This window comes from Sorex fumeus, unplaced genomic scaffold (assembly GCF_029834395.1).
Source record: "Sorex fumeus unplaced genomic scaffold, SorFum_2.1 ptg000019l, whole genome shotgun sequence".
Classification (NCBI taxonomy): domain Eukaryota; kingdom Metazoa; phylum Chordata; class Mammalia; order Eulipotyphla; family Soricidae; genus Sorex; species Sorex fumeus.
Window position 1 is genome coordinate 15,011,888 of NW_026606076.1, and position 19,688 is coordinate 15,031,575.

At 48.3% G+C, this 19,688-nt stretch overlaps 1 pseudogene; it reads left to right on the plus strand.

Annotated features, from left to right (window-relative positions):
• Positions 1-2,874: 2,874 nt before the first annotated feature.
• The window catches only part of LOC130021991 (zinc finger protein 91-like), a 215,344-nt pseudogene continuing 198,530 nt past the window's right edge, over positions 2,875-19,688 (plus strand).

A 19,688-nucleotide genomic window follows, 5' to 3' on the forward strand; every position in this document is an offset into this window, starting at 1 on the left:
TGATGTATTCTCTCCTACTCCACTATTCATACCTTAATTGGAAGTTCTTAAATATGAACATTTTTGAGTCCTTTTGAACAAGAGGTTGTTTAGAGAAAAGGAAGGACTTGGAAGCTCTGAGTGAAATTATGGACTTTAAACTTTCATTTGGGATAAGTGCAATTTTATTTTCTCCACTTTTTGGGTCACACTGGCGATGCTCAGGGCTTATTCCTGGCTCTGCACTCAGCCTCTGTACTCAGGAATCACTCCTTCAGTGCTCGGGGAACCATATGGGATGCCAGGGACCAAACTCAGGTCAGCTGGGTGCAAGTCAAACGCCCTGCCTGTTGTACTGTCACTCTGGCCCCAAGTATAATTTTTCATCCCCTTTTTCTTTTATAAAATCATGTACCCGTAGGACTAAAACCATATAATCTGAAAACTTGGCCTATAAGCTCTGAGCACTTCTCAGTGTGGTCCCAAAACAGAAAAAAAAAAAAAACCCAAAGGATTGACCCTTGCGAATATATTACTAGATTTCACACCTCTGCTGTTGGCAGATAAATTCCTCATTGCCTTTATTTGGCCAGGAGGGGGATTGACTGTGTGGGCTTTTGCCAAACCCAGCAGTGCTCTGGGATCACTCCTTGCTGATTCAGGCTGTAAAGTTGAGTATGCCACATGCATGACACGTGCCCTGCCATTCACTGTGTGCTCTTTCTGGCCCCTGCAAACCTTTGAAATTGCAGTTTGTACTTCTGGCTCAGGATTGCACCGGGAGGACCCAGGTGCCAGCAGCCCTGTCTGGATCTCTACCAGCTGGGCCTCATCCCTGTTTCCTGCCTGTATCCTTCTCATAATGTTCACAGTCCTTATAGAGACTTTGATTTCCTGAGGTCAGTGATAGGCCAGGGGTGTAGGCCCTGGCCTTGCAGCAGCCTGCCACACGGTACAATCTCCTGCAAAATGCAGGATTTCTCAAGAACCACCTGGGTGAGCCCAAATATCTGCCACCTTGGCTCCAAAACCCAAGTCTAACCTGCATTCTCCAAAAGTGGCTGGTAGAGGTTGATGCATGAACAAAAACTTTTTTTTTTCTGGTCATACCCTGTGGTTGCTACTTTTGTTACCCAGTGTGGTGCCAGGGACTGAACACAGGTCAACTGTGTACAAGGCCCATACCCTACCATACTATAGTTCTGACACCTAAATTTTTTTTTGGTTGGCCACACCCCGCGGAGTTTACCCGTGGCTCTGTTTTCATTGATCGATCTAGGTTTGGGGATCCTGTGGGGTGATGGGGACTGAACCCTTGTCAGCTGTGTGTCAGACAAGCACCTTGTGATCTGTGCTATCTCTGTAGCCATCATAAAAATGCTTTTATGCTGGGTAAAGTCCAGAAACTTTTTTTTTTTTCTGATTAACTATACAATTCACTTTTTACTTGTGTGTTTTTGTTTTGGGGTCACAGCCAGAAGTACTCTGGGTACTGGAGTAACCTGACTCTGCACTCAGCAGTCACTCCAGGTGGCTTGGGGGATCTAGTGGAATGTGGGGGATTAAACCAGAGTAAGCTGCATTCAAGGTAGTTGCCCTCCCCAATATGCTGTAGCTCTGGCCCGGGTCCTAATTCTTCTCTGTTCCACTATATTTCTGTTTAGATATCATAATATTTTCAGTTCAAGTGGATCTACGACCCGTGAGATACGAGAGCAGGTCAGGTGCTTGCCCTGCCCTCCCTGAGAGCAATTTCGGACTCCAAAGCAGAAACTTCTGGTCAGGACCCTGGAGTTTGTGCACCTCTGTCATGCTCACAGTGCTGACGTCTCTAGATCTTTGCACGGAGCTTCCTGCTGATTCTCGGGAATTATAGATGGAAGAAGATGATGTCGCGCTGTCTGGCCCACCGTCCACAGAGAGGAGGAAAGTGACAAGATGATATGATGCAGTGAGAGGATCGCATAGACCTTCAGGGCTGACTGTCTCTAGAGTTGTTTCAGGAGGGAGCACTGGCTCTATTCATATATGTGAGGTAGGAGGGAAGACGTTTCATTTATTCTCAGGTTCTTTCTGAGCAGAGGAAAGTTTATACAGGAATGAAACATTCATGTCACGACTGTGGGAGGGTCTTCACTTTCTATTTTTTTTTTCTTTTTGGGTCATTCCTGGATCTGCACTCAGGAGTTACTCCTGGCAGTGCTCAGGGGACCATATGGGATGCTGGGAATCGAACATGGGTCGGCTGCATGGGATGCTTGGAATGGAACCTGGGTTGGCTGCATGCAAGGCAAACGCCCTACCCGCTTTTCTAAGGGGGCTAAGGGGGTAAGGGCCTGGAAACCACCAATCTCCTTGGCAAAGCTGTTTTTTCGATGATGTTTTCTCCTTTGCTTCCCTCCCAAGCACCCAAGTGGAGGAGAGCGGGCGACCATGATACTTTCTGTTGGGAGGGCAACAGCAGTGCTCAAGAAATCAACGGGGGTCCCCACTGGCAATTCCTGGCCAATTGGGTGGCAGTTCATTGCAAGGTCTCGAGGATGAGGTACTGGAGGTCACCTGGGCAACCCTGGGCTGACACCCGAAAGGGCCTTTAGAGGACCCAGCCATTCCTGGGGGACCAAGTGTCTGTGTGGTGCTGGAGATTGAACCCACACATACCATGCTTGCAACCTCACTCCTGTATCATCTCCCAGTCCCTGCAACGACACGTGTAGAGAGGAGAAAAAGGAGGCCCAGCAGTTTCCCTGAGGTCACACAGCATGAAAGAGGATCTTTGCTCTGGTGATATTCAGGGCAGCAAGAAGCAGGGAGGATGGCCAATCACCCCAACCACCACCCCACCCCTGTTCCCAAGTCTGAGTGGAATTGCCCCACAAGGAGGCTCTGTGCAGCATGTCCAAGTCAGGATCCCCCTTGCGTCAGAGGGTGGTCGTGCCCCCGAGCTCATCCAAGAGGGTGCCCTACATGCTCATCCCTCTGGAGCCCGGTCAGGTGGACTTGGAGGTGAAGGTCATGAGCATCGAAACCTGGGACCACATGAGGAAGACCAACCTGGTCCAGGTAATGGACCAGAACAGAGATGGGGGAGCGGAGGGACCCTCCCCAGGCTACCGGTTAGTCTCTGGGTGGGACAGTTGGGAGCTGGGCCTTGGTTCAAGTAACAGGCCCCTGGATGGGAGTGAGGGGACGCACCAGGACACACAGCCCTCATGCAGCACCAGGTTCTGCATTCTCTTACAGTTTCCTGTGGGACGTCCAGAACCTATTTATGAGTGGGGAGCATGTGAAAGTCAAATAGCTCCACCAAATACTATTTTGCCCCAAGCAAATAAAGAATCATTCCCTGAAGCCCCCACGGGGCAGGAGGCTAGTACACCAAGAGGACTTTTGCCTTGTATGATGCTGACCAGGATTGAAGCCAGCATCATATAGGATCCCCTGAGTGCAGAGCCAGATATTAGCTATGAACAAATTTTTTTTTAAAAAAGGAAAAGAAGAGGGGCTGGAACAATATCACAGCGGATATGGCGCTTGTGTTGCACGTGACTGGCCCAGGTTCGATTTCCAGCATCCCATAAGGTCCCCTGAGCACTGTCAGTGGTGATTCCTGAGTGCAGAGCCGGGAGTAACCCCTATGCATCACCACGTGTGACCCAAAAAGCAAGAAAATAAATAAAAATGAAGAGCACTTTTCACTTTACAAATATTAGAGGGGAAAAAAAGCCTGAAACTCTTTGCTTTTGGAAGCAGTAAAAATCCTAATAATCTAATGGTCACTAAGATGCTATAAATCATTTAGGTTTTCGAAAAGGCTAAATAAGGCCTTTTGATCAGGAAAGTTTGCTAACTGTGAGCTCAGTATACACCTCCATTCTAGAATGGGTCCTTATGCTGGGTTTTTTTTTTCAATAATATTTTTTATTTGGAACCACACCTGACACTTCCTAGTGTCTGGTGGTGCTCAGGCAACCATTTGGGTTGCCAGGGATGAAACTCAAGTTGACCAAGTTCACTGCAAGTGCTAACCCACTGTACTTGTCACTCCTGGTCCATACTCTGGGTTTGAAAATATATTTCTGAAGCCTCCCCATCGAAATTTTCTTGCCAGTGACTTTCCATTGCTCGTGTGTTGTCAGGGGTAGAGCATTAATGCATAAAGTGCTCTCAGATGTCCTCTGCAGCCTTTCTTCCTCTTCCAGTTTCTGTCCAGCTCTCAGGCGGCTGCACTCTGGATTTTTCCAGTTCTTCTCCAGGGCTGGCTGCCCAGTCACTGCTTTCACCCCCATCTTGATTTGTTACTTCCCAGAGAAACTCACTGTCCTGTGTCCCACCCACTCCCTATCTGCCTGTTTTATCCGAATCAATCCTGTTGCAGTTTTCCTGATGGCCTTGTGTGTGGGAGCATTGACTCCACACTTGACTGGCCAGTAAAGCATCAGGGGACTTCTTCTTACACGAGCTCCCACGCTGACCAGCTACTGCAAGAACTGCCTCTCAACTCCCTTATTCAAATCCATTCCCCTCCAGCCACTGATTCACCTGGGTGGGTATAATGGTTCTCTGCACATCTGGAGCGATAGCACAGCGGGTAGGGCGTTCGCCTTACAAGCGGCCAACATGGCCGACCCGAGTTCGATTCCTCCGCCCCTCTCGGAGAGCCCGGCAAGCTACCGAGAGTATTCGATATGCCAGACACAGTAACAGCAAAGTCTCCAATGGAGATGTTACTGGGCCCGCTCGAGCAAATCGACGATCAACAGGAAGGAGGGCACATCTGGAGTCTGGCCCTTTAAGCTGCTTGCAGGACAGGAAGTGACATCACAGCAGGGCCTTCCTGGTGCTTCTCTTCCTGGAAACGGGGCCAGAGAGTTCTTATTCACGTTGGTGAAGGACCAAGGGGCCCCAGCTAGGAAGCGGGACTCTGAAGGCTGATTTTGTCTTGCTGCAGGTCGGGGGTGGCCTCCCGCCTCCACACTGTGAGCCGCAGACTACGCCAGCCTCGCCGCTAGTTTTTCTTGTGTTCCCCGATATCCAGGCAGTTCCTGAGTTATGATGGAGTCTTTTGGGGGCATAGAGCTTTGGGAGGTTCGTCGGGGGCTCTAGTGGGATGCGGGGGTCGTGGGTGTGAGTGCGTGATCCTGGGGGTCTGCTGTGGCCACGGGAGCTGCGGGCCTTGGGGTGCAGGAGCTGCAGAGGGCGGGGCCTTAGCCTTCCTGACCCTCCCAGCTGACTCATGTTGGGTCCTTGCCCCGGTTTCTCTGCTGTAGAATCTCCAGATTCACTTTGAGGGCCAGAGCCGCATCCCCCACCAAAAGGCTTTAGACCCTGTTGCCGTCCAGCTTTTTCATTGGCTGCCCTCGTGGGTCGGGCCGGGAAGATGTATCTGCAGGTGGCCGGGGTTTGCCAGTGATACTTTCCTTTTGGAGCTATTTCTGGAGTAGGGAATGGGGGACTCTGCAATCCCGGAGATACCCTGAGGGCTTACTCTGTCTCTGGCCTCAGATGTTATTCCTGGCAGTGCTCTGGGGGCCATGGGGATGCAGAGGATTGATTGGTGTCAGCAACACAAGCATCCTAACAGCTTTACTGTATGTTGGAATAGCAATATCTGCTTCCTCACATCAAGTTGCAAAGTCCTGCCCAGACTGCTGGCTATCGAGGTTAGTATTGGGGGGTAAAGGGTGTATCTGTGTGCGCTTGTGTATTCGTGTACTGCTGGTAAAAGTGTATGTATATAGAAAGTTTTTATTTATATTTTTGCTTTTTGGGTCTCACCCAAAAAAGCAAAATGCTCAGGGGTTAATACAGGCTCTGTACTCAGAAAGCACTCCTGGCGGTGCTTGGGGGACCATGTGGATGGGAAATTGAATTTGGGTTGGCCGCGTGCAAGGCAAACACCCTACCCACTGTGCTATTGCTCTAGCCCCTGTAGAAAGTTTTTTTAAAAAACTTATTTATTTGCTTTTTGGTTCACACCTGGCGATGCAAGGGGTTACTCCTGGTTCTGCTGTCAAGAATTACTCCTGTGGTTCTCAGGGGACCATATGGAATGCTGGGAATCGAACCCAGGTTGGCCACTTGCAAAACAAACTGCCCTATCCACTGTTCGACCACTCCAGCCCGTTTTCTTTTTTTTTCTTTAAAGAAGAGAGGGGCTCCCCCATGCAATCATAGCCCAAACTGTGGCTCTTTCATGGGGCCAGAAGGGGGTGGTGATGAACGGGCCTCAGAGTCCTTCCTGGCTGGGCCTGTGAGAACCTTCTGTGGGATACGGGAGGGGTCACCAGACCAAGGCAGGGCTGACTTTTCTCTCTTGTGGCCAAACCCAGAACTTGTGTCGCGAAAGGCAGCACAGATGCCAACCCATCTTGCTTCTCCTGGGGAGAAAGAAGCATTAGTCAGTGTCCCCCAGGCGGGTCTTTGAGCCAGTTGGCCAAGGGTGTGGCTGGTCAGAACTTGGGGGTTTTGCTCCTGTCCAGTGCTCACAATTCTGACTTGTCCTCCAGGTTTCTGATCCTCAGGAAAAACAGACGCAGGAAAAGATGGTGAGCTGCCATCAGACACAGCAAAGCCAGGTAGGAGTGACAAAATGAGGTGATGCAGTGCCAGGAGCGTCAGGCTTCCTGGGATGTCCGTCTCTGACTTGCTTCAGGAAGGATCCTGCCGCCTTGTGAGAGCACCTGGCTCTCTGCAGTATGCAGCCACGTTTGTGTCAGTTTCATTGTATTTTGCTTTAGAACCACAGCATCTCAAAGATTACTGGTGCTCAGGAATGACTCCTGACATGTCTCAGGGACCTTATGGGGTGCTGGGCATCAAAGGCTGGTGTCTGAGAATTTTTTTTTGGGAGCCACATGCATGATTCTGGGGATTATACTCTTGGCCCTGCACTCTGGCATTGCACCTGGCAGTGCTTAGAGAACCTTATGGGATGGCGGGTATCACCAGCCCTACCCACTGTCCCAACCTACGGTCCTGTTACACAATCATGCTGCTTTGTTTCTTTTCGTAGTCACTTTTGTGCCACAGGGGAGATGCTCAGGGCTTCCTCTTGCCTCTGTGCTCCGGATTTCCACCTGATATGCATCATGGTTCCCCGGGTGCGCTGGTCCTGTTTGTGCCCTGGCAGCTGCAGTAACTCAGGCCCCAGGATATGTGTTTCCACTATTTTGTCCTCACTCTGGATGACTACTTCTGCTCTATCACACAGTGCAGCATTCATTGGCTGCTCTGTTTGCAGTTCTGGGCATGTGCTGGTCCCAGGGAGACAGAGCAAAGGATCTCTGGGGCCAGCAGAGCTGTTGGGCTTAAGACACTTTGAGAGGCAATTGGGGTGGCCCTGAGCCATGATCAGAGCTCAACAGGCACATATGTGCATGCACAGCTTTCAGTCGGTGGCTGGACATAGAGAGTCCCCTTCTCCCTAGAGCATGGGCTGTGGGATGCAGGGGGTATATGTTTCGTGTTTTTAGCTGAAAGCAGGGTTACTCATTTGGGTCCCACTGATTGTGTGCTCAGTTTTTACTCTTGGCAGTGCTCATAGGAACAGTGGTGGAATTCCCTGGGGTCAGGAGCAAGTCTGCCACCTTCAGGAACCTTCTAGTAGAGCATCCTCACATTTTCATAGATGCAGCTGTCTTAGAGAGAAGTTGGGACCCGTCTGCCAGGAATTCAGGTGGAGACTGGTTTTTCCCGAGGGGACAGACACTGAGCCCCTCTATAGCCCAGGGATCCTGGCCTCAGAGAACAGGGAACAGCGTGGGGACAGACCCTGACTCCAGCCCCTCTTTGTATGCCGGCTCAGGACACGATGACGTTCCCCGATGTGGCCGTGAGTTTCACCCCAGAGGAGTGGACATGCCTAGATACCTCTCAGAGAAAGCTCTACAGGGACGTGATGCTGGAGACCTACCAGCACCTGCAGGCTATTGGTGAGAGCAGTGCGGGGCCAACCTTGTCTGGACAGACCCGTGTGGGCTTTTGTGCTGGGTCCTGATTGTATGTCCAACAGTCTGATGGTCCAGGACTAACATCCGTGCAGTAGCTATTTCTCTAGTTCCTTTCCTCGTTCTCTTGTTGGTGATCACCTGGTGATGCTCAGGGCTTACTCTAAGCTCTGTCCATAGGAATCACTCTCTGTGGGTTTGGATGAATCTGGAGTGTTGGGGATTGACCCAGGTTGGCCTCTGAATGCAATCTCCCCGCACGCTGAACCATCGCTCAGGTCTCTCTAAATAGTTCCTGGTTCCTGCCATTGCTGAGTTCCCTTCTCTGATAACTTCTAGTGCTACACATAATTTTTATTTATTTGTTTTGGTTTTGTTTTTATTTGGGGCACAACCTGAATCCTTTTGTCTCTGTGCTGAGGGATCACTCCTGGGGGTGCTCAGGGGCCATGGGGTGCTGAGGATTGAACACGCTTGGCAGCTTAAAAGGTTGCTATCTTAATCCTGATACTATTGCACCAGGCCGACAGCTTCAGTTATTTTGTTTTGTTTTGATTTGGTTTTTGGGGTTATACTTACAAATACTTAGGGATTATTTATAGCTGTGTATTCAGTTATTCATCCTGGTTGTGGTCCGGGACATTGTGTGATGCTGGGGATCAATTCTGTACGTGTGTGCAGTGTCTGTGTCCTGCCTGTTGTAATATCGCTCCCAGCATAGCTCCTTTATTTCTTAGGGCCTCACCCCATCAGATGCTACTCTTATTTCAGTGCTCTTGGTCAATCCCAGTGGTTCTCGGTTCATCGGGACTCAGGTTTTGCGTCTGGACTATGCAGTTAGGGATCACAGATGATGGCTTGAGAGACCCTCCTGAATGTCTGGATCGAAACTTTATTGACCTTGAGCAAGTGCCTGACCTGCTGTGCTGTCTATCTGGATCCTTTTGTTTATTTTTAAAACCAACGGGGGCTATGGTCGTCTTTGGCCATCTTTGGATTTGTTAAGCTTTGAGGTTTACTGAACTAAGGCATCAGTTCACGCAGGCTCAGGACATTGCATGTGATGCCGAGCCTAGAGTGACAGTACAGCAGGCACGGTGCTTGTCTTGCAAGATCTGGACATGCTTTCTATACTCAACATTCCATGTTACACTCAAGCACCACCAAAGGTAAGATTTCTGAGTACACAGTCAGCGAGAAGACTTGAGCAACCCCAGGTGCGAATCCTGAACTAGAGAAAAAAAATACTACATACTGTGCTGTGATCAAACCCCTGTTGGCCCTTTAAGACCTAGGCTATACTGTTTGTGGTATTTTCTGGGGCCCCATATTTCACTCTTAAATTATGACCTGAATCTTAGCTCTTGGATAACTCCAAATCTGGAGCATTTTAGTAGTGCAGATTCTGTTCATGGCTTTCCAGTAATTGACTCTATTTTTACTGGGACACATGGGATTTATTTGTCATGTTCTCCTTGTCTCTCATCCATGCTCCATCTCTGTGAGGTTCAGGGCATTCTGGGGTGAAGCCTGTGGTGATCTCCTGGTTGGAAGGAGGAACCCTGAGGTTGGGGAGGAGAAGCATGTATGCAGGTGAGTTTCTGAGAACCCTCCCTGGCTCAGGCCCTGGGCAGTGTATGGGTGCCCTGAGCACACGTGAAACTCGCTGCTGACCCTGATATCCTTGGGTTCCTGGATTCAGGCATCTGTGCTGCATTCACGCTGCCATGGGTTGTCTGTCATAGAATAATCTTGTGCTTTACCTTCTTGGCTTTGACATTATTTTTCCTCTTCTTCCAGTCGATAAAATTCTCACTCCTTGGTCCCCCTGTCTTTCCCTTACTGGCCTGTCTCTACAGCCTATACTGTCGCTGTACCTTCAAAATATTTTTTGCCATTTTCGTTTAGTTAGTAAGTGAGGCCACAATAAAACTATTTTGCCTCTGAGTAATAGTAATGGAGGAAATGCGCTTGTCCTGCACACTGTCCACCTGGTTCAATAACCAGCATCCCATATAGTTCCCTGAGCATCACTGCGTATGTTCAACAAAAAAAAAAAGAAAAAAATGTCTTGTAGGATTGCCAAGCTTTTTGCAGCAATCCTCTGTGGAACCTTCCCTTTTCTGTGTGATACTTTGGACTGTGAGGACCATAGAGATGTCCTCAAGCTGTACTGCCTGGTTAAGTATGTTCCATTTGAAGAATTCTTACATTGTATATTCTGTTTGGTTTCAGTACTCAAAGGATGGCTTCAGGATTTGGGAACTCAGTCACCGAGTATGAGTGAGCCGGTAAGATTTGCAACTTTGGAATCAATATTATAATACTAATAGAAAATGTCAGTGGACCAGCATGTTATTTTTTTTATTTTATTATTTTTTATTTTTTATAATTTATTTATTTATTGAATCTCTGTGGGAAAAGTTACAGAGCTTTAAGGTTTAAGTCTCAGTCATGTAAATATCAAACACATTTCCCTTTACCAATACTTATTTTTTACCGCGAACCCCAATAGAACCCCACCTCCCACCCCTCCCAATTCCTGTGAGTCAGATGAGTTCTAGTTAACACTCTATCTACTTTGACTAGATTCATTGTTTCGATAAAAGATGCACCATTATTATTTAGAGTTTACGACCCCCCCAAAATCAGACATGCTGAAAAAGCATTGTGAAATGATTTGCTTTCTACAGCTGGGTTTAAGAATTAAATGATGTTAAATGATGTTAAACGCCCCTCGTTATCATGGCCGCGCGGTTTTGGATTTCTGCTATTTTACTTATTAACCCTGGAAGTATTTCTATTAAAAGTTAGATAATTAAGAGATTGGTTTCTGTGCTCTGGAATCGTGGCCGTGCCGGAGAGCTGCTTGTGGGGGGCAACTGGTGACCTTGGTAGGTCGTGAGGGACGGACCGGAAGGCCCCCCTTCCCATGAGATTTTTGCCGCCCCTGACCCCCGGCTCAAACCTGCTGTCCACAAGGCTCCCATGCGGCCTCCATCTTTCTTTCCAGAGAGGAGAAAGCGAATGGGGCAACACCCTTTCCCCTCCGGGCAGGCATGATGGTGCCGTTTAACACATAGTCCATTCGCTTTTCTGCTCCAAGCTGCTGGTTTTCTGTGTTAAGTCCTTGTGCTTCTGGGGCCGTGGCCATGCTGGAGAGCCACTCGTGGGGGGCAACTGGTGACCTCGGTAGGGGCGTGAAGGACGGACCGGAACGGCCCCCTTCCCATGAGGTTTTTGCCCCCCCCACCCCTGGTTCAAACCTGCTGTCCACAAGGTTCCCACGGCATGTTATTTTTAAAGTGCAGGGCCGTGAATGGCTGGAAGGAAATTCAGAGTATGATGCTTGAAGTTGAGGACCCTTATCTTCACTGGGTGCTGACATCTCTGCTCAAAACCTAAAGAAAATTGTAATATGTTTCATGTAAATGCTGTGCTTTTTCATTTGATTGAAAGTATCTACAAATGGTAATCGTGAAAAGACCTGGTCTTTTAAACAGGTCCATCCACATTGCTCCATGTGTTTCCCAGAGGCCTACCGGGAATAATCCCTGAGCACTGTATGGTGTACCCCCGCCCCGAAGTGAAAACAAAATACGGAATAGAAAAAGTCATTGATCCTGAAAAGAATCTGCCGGCAGTTTAGATGTTTTCATTGGCCCCTGTGGTTAGTCTCAGCAGTGTGGGATGAAATTAGATGTTTTCAATGGTCCCTGTGGTCAGTCTCATCACAAATGCTTTCCGAGCTGTACTCCAAATTGAGCTAGAACTGAACCCAGAGTTTAGTGTTTTATTTTCTCTTGAATATGGTGCATCAGTTTTCTGTGGAGAGAGTTATTTCTGCCTGTTCATTAAGTTGAAAAAAATATTTAACAAATTAATGGCCACTCATTCATCAATTTTCCTTGTGTATCTTACAGAAACATTAGGTTAGTTCATGGTAATGCCATCCACCTGTTAGGAATCGCATTGGTGTGGTGCAAATGTTAGAAACCAATCTGCAGGTACCAATTTCATGTAACATGGAGAGTCTTAAGGAATAGAACGATAAGTGGAATCGTCTGCTGTTCTACAGGGAAGCAGCCAGCCCGAGTGGAATGTCTCTGACCCTTCAGACTGTGAAAAAGTCTCGAGTGTGGATTTGTGCCCTCAGCCACATGGGAATGCCAAGGCAGGCAGGATGGCCTCTGAGGGTGATCAGAATGGAGAGAGCAACCTCACTCAGAAGAATACCTCCCCTGGGAAAAGGTTCACACAGTCTGTTCTTCTTGGTCCACGGACACAAACCCCAACACTGGGGCAGTCCCTAGAATGTGGGAGAGGAGCACTGTTTATAGTGAGTCCTTCACACCGAAAGGCCCACAAGCAAAGTTACCATGGATTGACCCTGTCCAAAAGTAAGGAATGTGGGGGAGCTTTCCCTTGTTCCCAGAACCCTGATGTTCCCTTAGAAACCCACAGTGGAGAGAATCCCCAGGAGTATCAGCAGCGGGCCAGCACAGCGGGTAGGGCGTTCGCCTTACACGTGGCCAACATGGCTGACCCGAGTTCGATTCCTCCGCCCCTCTCGGAGAGCCCGGCAAGCTACCGAGAGTATTCGATATGCCAAACACAGTAACAACAAAGTCTCCAATGGAGACGTTACTGGGCCCGCTCGAGCAAATCGACGATCAACGGGAGGGCCTTTACCTTTTACCTTTACCTTATCAGCAGCAAGGACATGGTTTGAATCCAGCGTTACCCCTTTATGATGACATGAACATCCACACTGGAGGGAAATCGCATATATGTAAGGACTGTGCGAAGGTCTTTACTCGATCCTCAACCCTTACTGGACATATGAAAACTCATACTGAAGAGAGGCCTTATATATGTAAGGAATGCGGGAAGGCCTTTACTTATTCCTCAAACCTTAGTCGGCATATAAGAATTCACAAAGGAGAGAAGCCTTATGGATGTAAGCTATGTGGAAAGGCCTTTTCTGTGTCCTCAAGCCTTGATGTGCATATGAGGATTCACAATGGAGAGAAGCCTTATGGATGTAAGGTATGTGGAATAGCTTTTGTTGTATCCTCAAACCTTATCTGCCATATGAGAATTCACACTGGAGAGAGACCTTATGTTTGTAAGGAATGTGGGAAGGCCTTTGTTGAATCCTCAGGCCTTACGCGGCATATGAGAATTCACAATGGAGAGAAGCCTTATGTATGTAAGGTTTGTGGAAAGGCCTTTGTTAGTTCCTCAAGTGTTAATCTGCATATGAATATTCACAATGGAGAGAAGCCTTATGGATGTAAGGTATGTGGAAAGGCCTTTGCTGTATCCTCAAGACTGATCACCCATATGCGAATTCACACTGGAGAGAGACCTTATGTCTGTAAGGAGTGTGGGAAGGCCATTGTTTCTTCCTCACACCTTAATGATCATGTGAGAATTCACACTGGAGAGAAACCTATTGTTTGTAAGGAATGTGGGAAGGCCTTTCGTCGACCCTCAAGCCTTACTGTACATAGGGCAGTTCACGCTGGAGTGAAATATTTTATATGTCAAGAATGTTGAAAAGCCTTTCTGTTTCTTTCTCGTCTTAGGAAATATAAAATTTATAAATAGAACATTTTGGTAAAGTCTATTCTGTTTGGACCATGGGATGCTGTGCTACAAAAGTGCAGCCAGGAAGGAAATAATCCTGGTAGTGTGTAACAAACTTTCTGTGATGTCAGTCTATAAGGGAAAGTCTATGCCAGTGTCCCTGAATTTGAACTTGATGTATATGTTAATATGTACTTTTTAGATTTTTCTGGTGAAAACTAAGAGGAATGTGAATAAAAATGCAAAAAAAATCCCCTTTGCTCAGGGCTGTCAAGGTCGAGAGTGGCCGAGATTAGTACCAGGATTTTGCTGCATAGCTTGGAGGCCAGCCACACATGCTAGGGGAAAAGGCAGCTCAGTTAGAAAGGGAGCACCAAATAAAGGGTGTTTGGAGGATCCTCCCAGGATGGGGGAAGCATGCTGAAAGTATGATATAGACCAGACATGATTACCACTCAGTGCCTCTTTTGCAAACCCCAACACCCAAAAGGAGAGAGAGAACAAAGGGGAATGCCCTACCACAGAGACAGGGTGGGATGAGGGCATGGGGGTTCGGAGGGATACTGGGGTCCGTGGTGGTGGGAAATGGGTACTGGTTGAGGGATGGGTATTTGATCATTGTATAATTGAAACCGAAGCATGAAAATTTTTAAGTCTACAGCTGTACCTCATGGTGTCTCACTAATAAAAATCTTTAAAAAATGTGAATAAAAAGGCAAAAAAAATCTCTTCTCTCAGGGCTGTCAAGGCTCACCATTGTCTTATTCTTTGTTGTGACTCTGGTTTGACTTTTTTTTTTGCTTTTTGGTTCCCACTCAGTGGTCCTCAGGGGTTACTTCTGCCTCCACAATCAGTAATTACTCCTGGCAGTGCCTGAGGACCATTAGGAATGTCAGGGATTGAAACTGGTTGCCCCATGCAAGACAAAATCCCTCCCCTCTGGACTATTGCTCAAGTCCCTGTGACTTGGTTTTGAGGCCCTGGGTTTGGGGGATTATGGCAGAGAAAGAGCCACACTTTCGTTCTTCGGGGCGTTCTGATTCCTGCTTTTCGGAGACACAACCAGTTGAGTCCTACTCCTTGCTCTCAGCTCAGTCACCCATACCTGGGGGACTGAGGATCATTATAGGGTACAGTGGTTGGAATCCAGGTGGGCTGTGTGACCAGCTCCTTCCCCCATGCCATCTCTGCCTCCCATGTGTTCAGGTACTGGTTAGTTTTGTGTCAGTATAAAGGATAAATAATTTTGAAAGTTTTATCTTAGTTAAATGACTCAGGCAAGGTTCTTTAGCGGAGTGCCATGAAGACAGTTTGTTTTTTAAATTTTAAAAGGTAAAAGGTAAAGGCCCTCCCATTGTTCGTCGATTTGCTCGAGCGGGCCCAGTAACGTCTCCATTGGAGACTTTGTTGTTACTGTGTTTGGCATATCAAATACTCTCGGTAGCTTCCCAGGCTCTCCGAGAGGGGTGGAAGAATCGAACTCGGGTCGGCCATGTTGGCCGCTTGTAACTTTATTTTTCCCATCTTTTTGAGTCATGCCCTGAAATACTCAGGGATTACTCCTGGTGGTGCTCCGGGAACCCTGTTAAACCTGGTGCAAGGCAAATTTCCTGTCTGTTGTACCTACTCTTTGGCCCCTATTGGAAACAGTTTAAATGAACTTTACAGTGTGTAGGAAGACATATAAAAGGATGGAAGGGGCCTCTTGAATCAAATGTCTGACAAGTGCCAGGAATATGGGTCAGCTCTCCACAGCCCTGCAGACCGTTCTGTTTACCTCTTATTTTTCACAAAGTTGGTCATGTTCCCCATGAGTTCAATAATAGTAAAGTAAAGGCCCTCCCGTTGATCATCGATTTGCTCGAGCGGGCCCAGTAACGTCTCCATTGGAGACTTTGTTGTTACTGTGTCTGGCATATCGAATACGTCATGGGGAGCTTGCCAGGATCTGCCGTGCGGGTGAAATACTCTCGGTAGCTTGTCAGCCATGTTGGCTGCGTGCAAGGCAAACGCCCTACCGCTGTGCTATCGCTCCAAAAGGTAAGTGTTGTGTTGTGTTGTGTTTATTTATTTATTTATTTTTATTTATTGAATCACTGTTGGGAAAGTTGCAAAGCTTTCAGGTTTAATCCTCAGTCATGCAAATATCAAACACATTTCCCTTTACCAATAATTTTTCACCATGAAGAACCCCAATAACCGCCCCCCCCAACCCTCCCAATGCCCGTGAGGCAGATGAATTCTAGTTAACACTTTATCTACTTTGATTAGATTCATTGTTTTGACAAAAGATTCATCATTATTATTTAGAGTTTACATCCCCAAATCAGACATGCTGAAAAGGCATTGTGAGATAATTTGTTTTCTACAGCTGGTCACAAGAATTAAATGATGTTTTGTGGCCGCGCAATTTTGGATTTCTGGTATTTTACTTATTAAGCCTGGAAGTATTTCTGCTGAGAGTCAGATAATTATGAGATTGGTTTCTGTGCTCTGGAGCTATGGCTGTGGCAGAGAGCCGCTCGTGGGGGGGGGGGGAACTCCTGACCTCGGTAGGGCGTGAAGAACGAGCTGGGAATGCCCCCCTTCCCATGAGGTTTCAGTTGTCCCATCACAACCAGCTCATACCTGGCTTTCCATAAAGCTTCGGAGCAGCTGCCATCTTTCTTTCCAGAGGGAAAAAGGTGGAAGGGAGCAACACCCCTTCCCCTCTGGGCTGGCATGGTGGCATGGCTTAACAAATAGTCCATTCACTTTTCTGCTGCAAGCTGCCGGGCTCTGCATTAAGTCCTTGTGCTTCTGGAGCCATGGCCATGCCGGAGACCCACTCGTGGGGAGCAACTCGTGACCTCCAAGTGTTGTATTTAGAATTAGCAAACTCCCAGAATGATAAAAAGGATTCAGATCTCTTACAGGACAAAAAACGCTCCAAGGTGACCAATATGGCTTGCTGCCAATTAGCGTCCATTTTTGGGGTCAGAATATATGATGTTGTTGGTGCAACCGGGCAGTGTTCAGGGCCTGCTCCTGGCTTTGCACTTTGATGGTGCTCGGGACCATTTGGAATTCTGAGAGTTGAACCCAGATCAACCACATGCAAGGCAAGCACCACAAGTGACAAAGCCACTGTACTACACTCTTGCCCCATACCCTGGATTTAAAATTGTGCTTCTGAAACTGTTTTCTTTTTAGGGAAGAGTGCACTGGTTTGGTGTTTCCAAGGGGTAGTGCGTTGACCAGACCGTGCTCTCTGATGTTCTTACCAACCTCTGCTCCTGTTCCAGTGTCTGTCCAGCTCTCTGGGCTGCTGCTAGCCAGTTCCTCTCTGCATCTCCAGGGCTGGCTTTGCAGTCACTGCTTTCACATCATCTTTATTACTTTCCCAAGAAATTCAGCACCCGGTGAATAGTACCAACCTTCCTGTTTTACCTTGAATCAACCCAGCTGCATTTTTTCTGATGGACTGTGTGTGGGAGCATTGGGTCATTGTTTGACTGACCAGGACAGGATCAGGGGTCTCCGTATCCACAGCCCCCCACTGTGTGACCCACCACTCTCCACAGCTGCTTCTCCGCACCTTTGTTCCGTCCATCCCCCTTGAAGCACAGATTCATCTGGGTGGGCAAAAAAGGTCTCTGCATCTGGACCAGGGCCCTTTAAGTCTCAGGTTCCCAACAGATGTGGAAGTGGCATCCCAGGCTGGGGTCCTTCAGATATTTTTTTCTATTCCCATCGTGTTGCATGACTCAAGCCGCTATTGGTCTCATGGTAGAGGAGGAAATGGCGGCTTCGTGGAAGGTGGACGGTGAAGACCTATTTTTTGTCAGGACGCAAATGGCGGTCCACGAACACACAGTGCCTCCCGTTCTCAGCACTGTGATTGCTGGGGCTGCTCCAACTTGGGAGGGCCCTTTTGTGCTTGTTTTTGTCTCATTTCTGATATCAGTCATTTCCTGAGGCATGAGGAATGCTTTAGGGGAACACAAAGGCTTTAGGGGGTAGAGGGGTTGTGGCGTATGCGTGGGTGATCATGGAGGTCCCCTTTGGCCACCATTACTTCCAGCTCCATGAATGGTCAGCAGCAGGTGGGCATGGGGCTGAGCACAGGGGCTGAGTTCGGTTCCTGCGGGACCTGCAGAGGGAAGGGCTTCGCTGTCTCAACCCTCCCAGCATGGGACTTTGCTCTGCTCTGTTCCGGAGCATTTGGCCCTGGCATCACTCATGTAGAACCTTCAGATTCACTTCAAAGGGCAGGGCCCCGGCCCCTCTGTAGTAGCAGACCCAGTTGTCCTCATGTCCTTTGAACTGTCATGATATGGCAGGGCCACATGTTGGTTCGATCCCTTCAGGAGGCTGGGGTTTGCAAATGAAACCTTTTCAGTATCATTCTTTTGGTTTGGCTTGTGTACCACATCCAGAGATGCTCAGGGTCTACTTTTTTTTTTTTTGGCTTTTTGGGTCACATTCAGCGATGCACAGAGGTAACTCCTGACTCTGCACTCAGAAATTACTCATGGTGGTGCTCAGGGACCATATGGGATGCTGGCAATCGAACCCAGGTAGGCGGCACGCAAGCAAATGCCCTACTCACTGTGTTATCTCTGCAGCCCCACTTAGGGTTCAGAAACTGCCTCCTGGGTTTTCCTTGTAGATGAGTGTTCACTGCTCGCGTCTTGGCAATCATAGAGCGTTAACTGGACAGTGTTCTCTGATGTTCTCTATGAGCCTTTGCTCATGTTCCAGCGTCTTTCCAGCTCTCTGGGCTGCTGCCAGGCCAGTTCCTCTCTGCTCTTGTGCTGGCTTAGAGTCACTGCTTTTATCCTACCTTGACTGATGATTTCCTGGAGAAACTCATTGTCCGGTGGCCCACCTGCTCGCTATCTCCTCTTTTACTTTGAATGAACCCCCTTTGCGATTTTCCTGATGGACTGTGTGTGAGAGCATTGGCTCATTGTTTGCCCAGTACGAGACCAGGGGACTTCTTACCCCTCGCTAGACCTCCACTGTGTGACTGGCCAGTACAGCACCTGCCTCTCCACCCCTTTATGTGAGCCCATCCCCCTGGTGCTACAGATTCACCTGGGTAGGCATAATGGTTCTCTCCACATCTGGAGTCTGGCTCTTTAAGGCTGCTTGCGGCAACAGAAGTGACATCACAGGAGGCCTTTCCTGGTGCTTCTATTCCTGGAATTTGTGTCAGTGTTATTGTTCACGTGGGTAAAGGACAGTGTAGGGCCCCTGTGAGGAAGTGGGACTCTGAAGGTCGACTTTGTGGCAGAACAGGGGTGATCGCCCGTGAGCACCTGGTGGTTCCCCTGGTGTCCACACTGAGCTGCGGGTCCTCGGCAGCTTGGAGGGCACTTTTCCACTTGGTTTTCACTTGTTCCCTGATATCAGGCGATTCCTGAGGCGCAGTGGATCTTTGACAGGGTCAAGGGAGGAGGATGTGAGTGAATGATCCTGGGGGACTCCTACGACCACAATTGCCTCCAGCTCTGCAATGGAGCAGCGGCGGGTGGATACGGGGCTGAGTGCAGGGGCTGTGGGCCTTGGGGGCGAGGGACCTGCCGAGGGCATGGGCTTGGCCATCCTGACCTCCAGCTGACCTACATTAGGACCTTGGCCCCCGTCTCGCTGCTGTAAAATCTCCAGATTCACTTTGGGCAGAGTCACAGCTCCTGCAATGCCAAGAGACCCTGTTACCGTCCGGTTTTTTCAATGGCTTCCCTTGTATGACGGGCCATCCGGAGCAGTAGATCATAGGTGACTGGGGTTTTAATTTCCTTTTGGGGCTATTTTTGGTGTGGGGAATGGGGGGCTCTGCATGCCCGAGGATACCCTGAGGGCTTACTCTGGCCCCTGACTCAAGTATTTTTTTCTGGAGTGCTCTGAGGGCCACTACAGATGCATAGGGATGCGGAGGATTGACTGGTGTCAACAAGACAAGCATCTTACTAGTTTTACTGTGTGTTGGAACAGGAATTTCTGCTTCTTCACATCAAGTTGTAAAGCCCTGTCTAGATACTGTCCATTGAGGTAAGTACTGGGGATAAAGGGTGTGTGTGTATGTGTGTGTGTGTGTGCAGAAATTGTTTTTTTTAATTTATTTAATTTATTTTTTATTTTTTTATTAAAGGTACAATTACAGACTTACTAACTTTCCTGAAT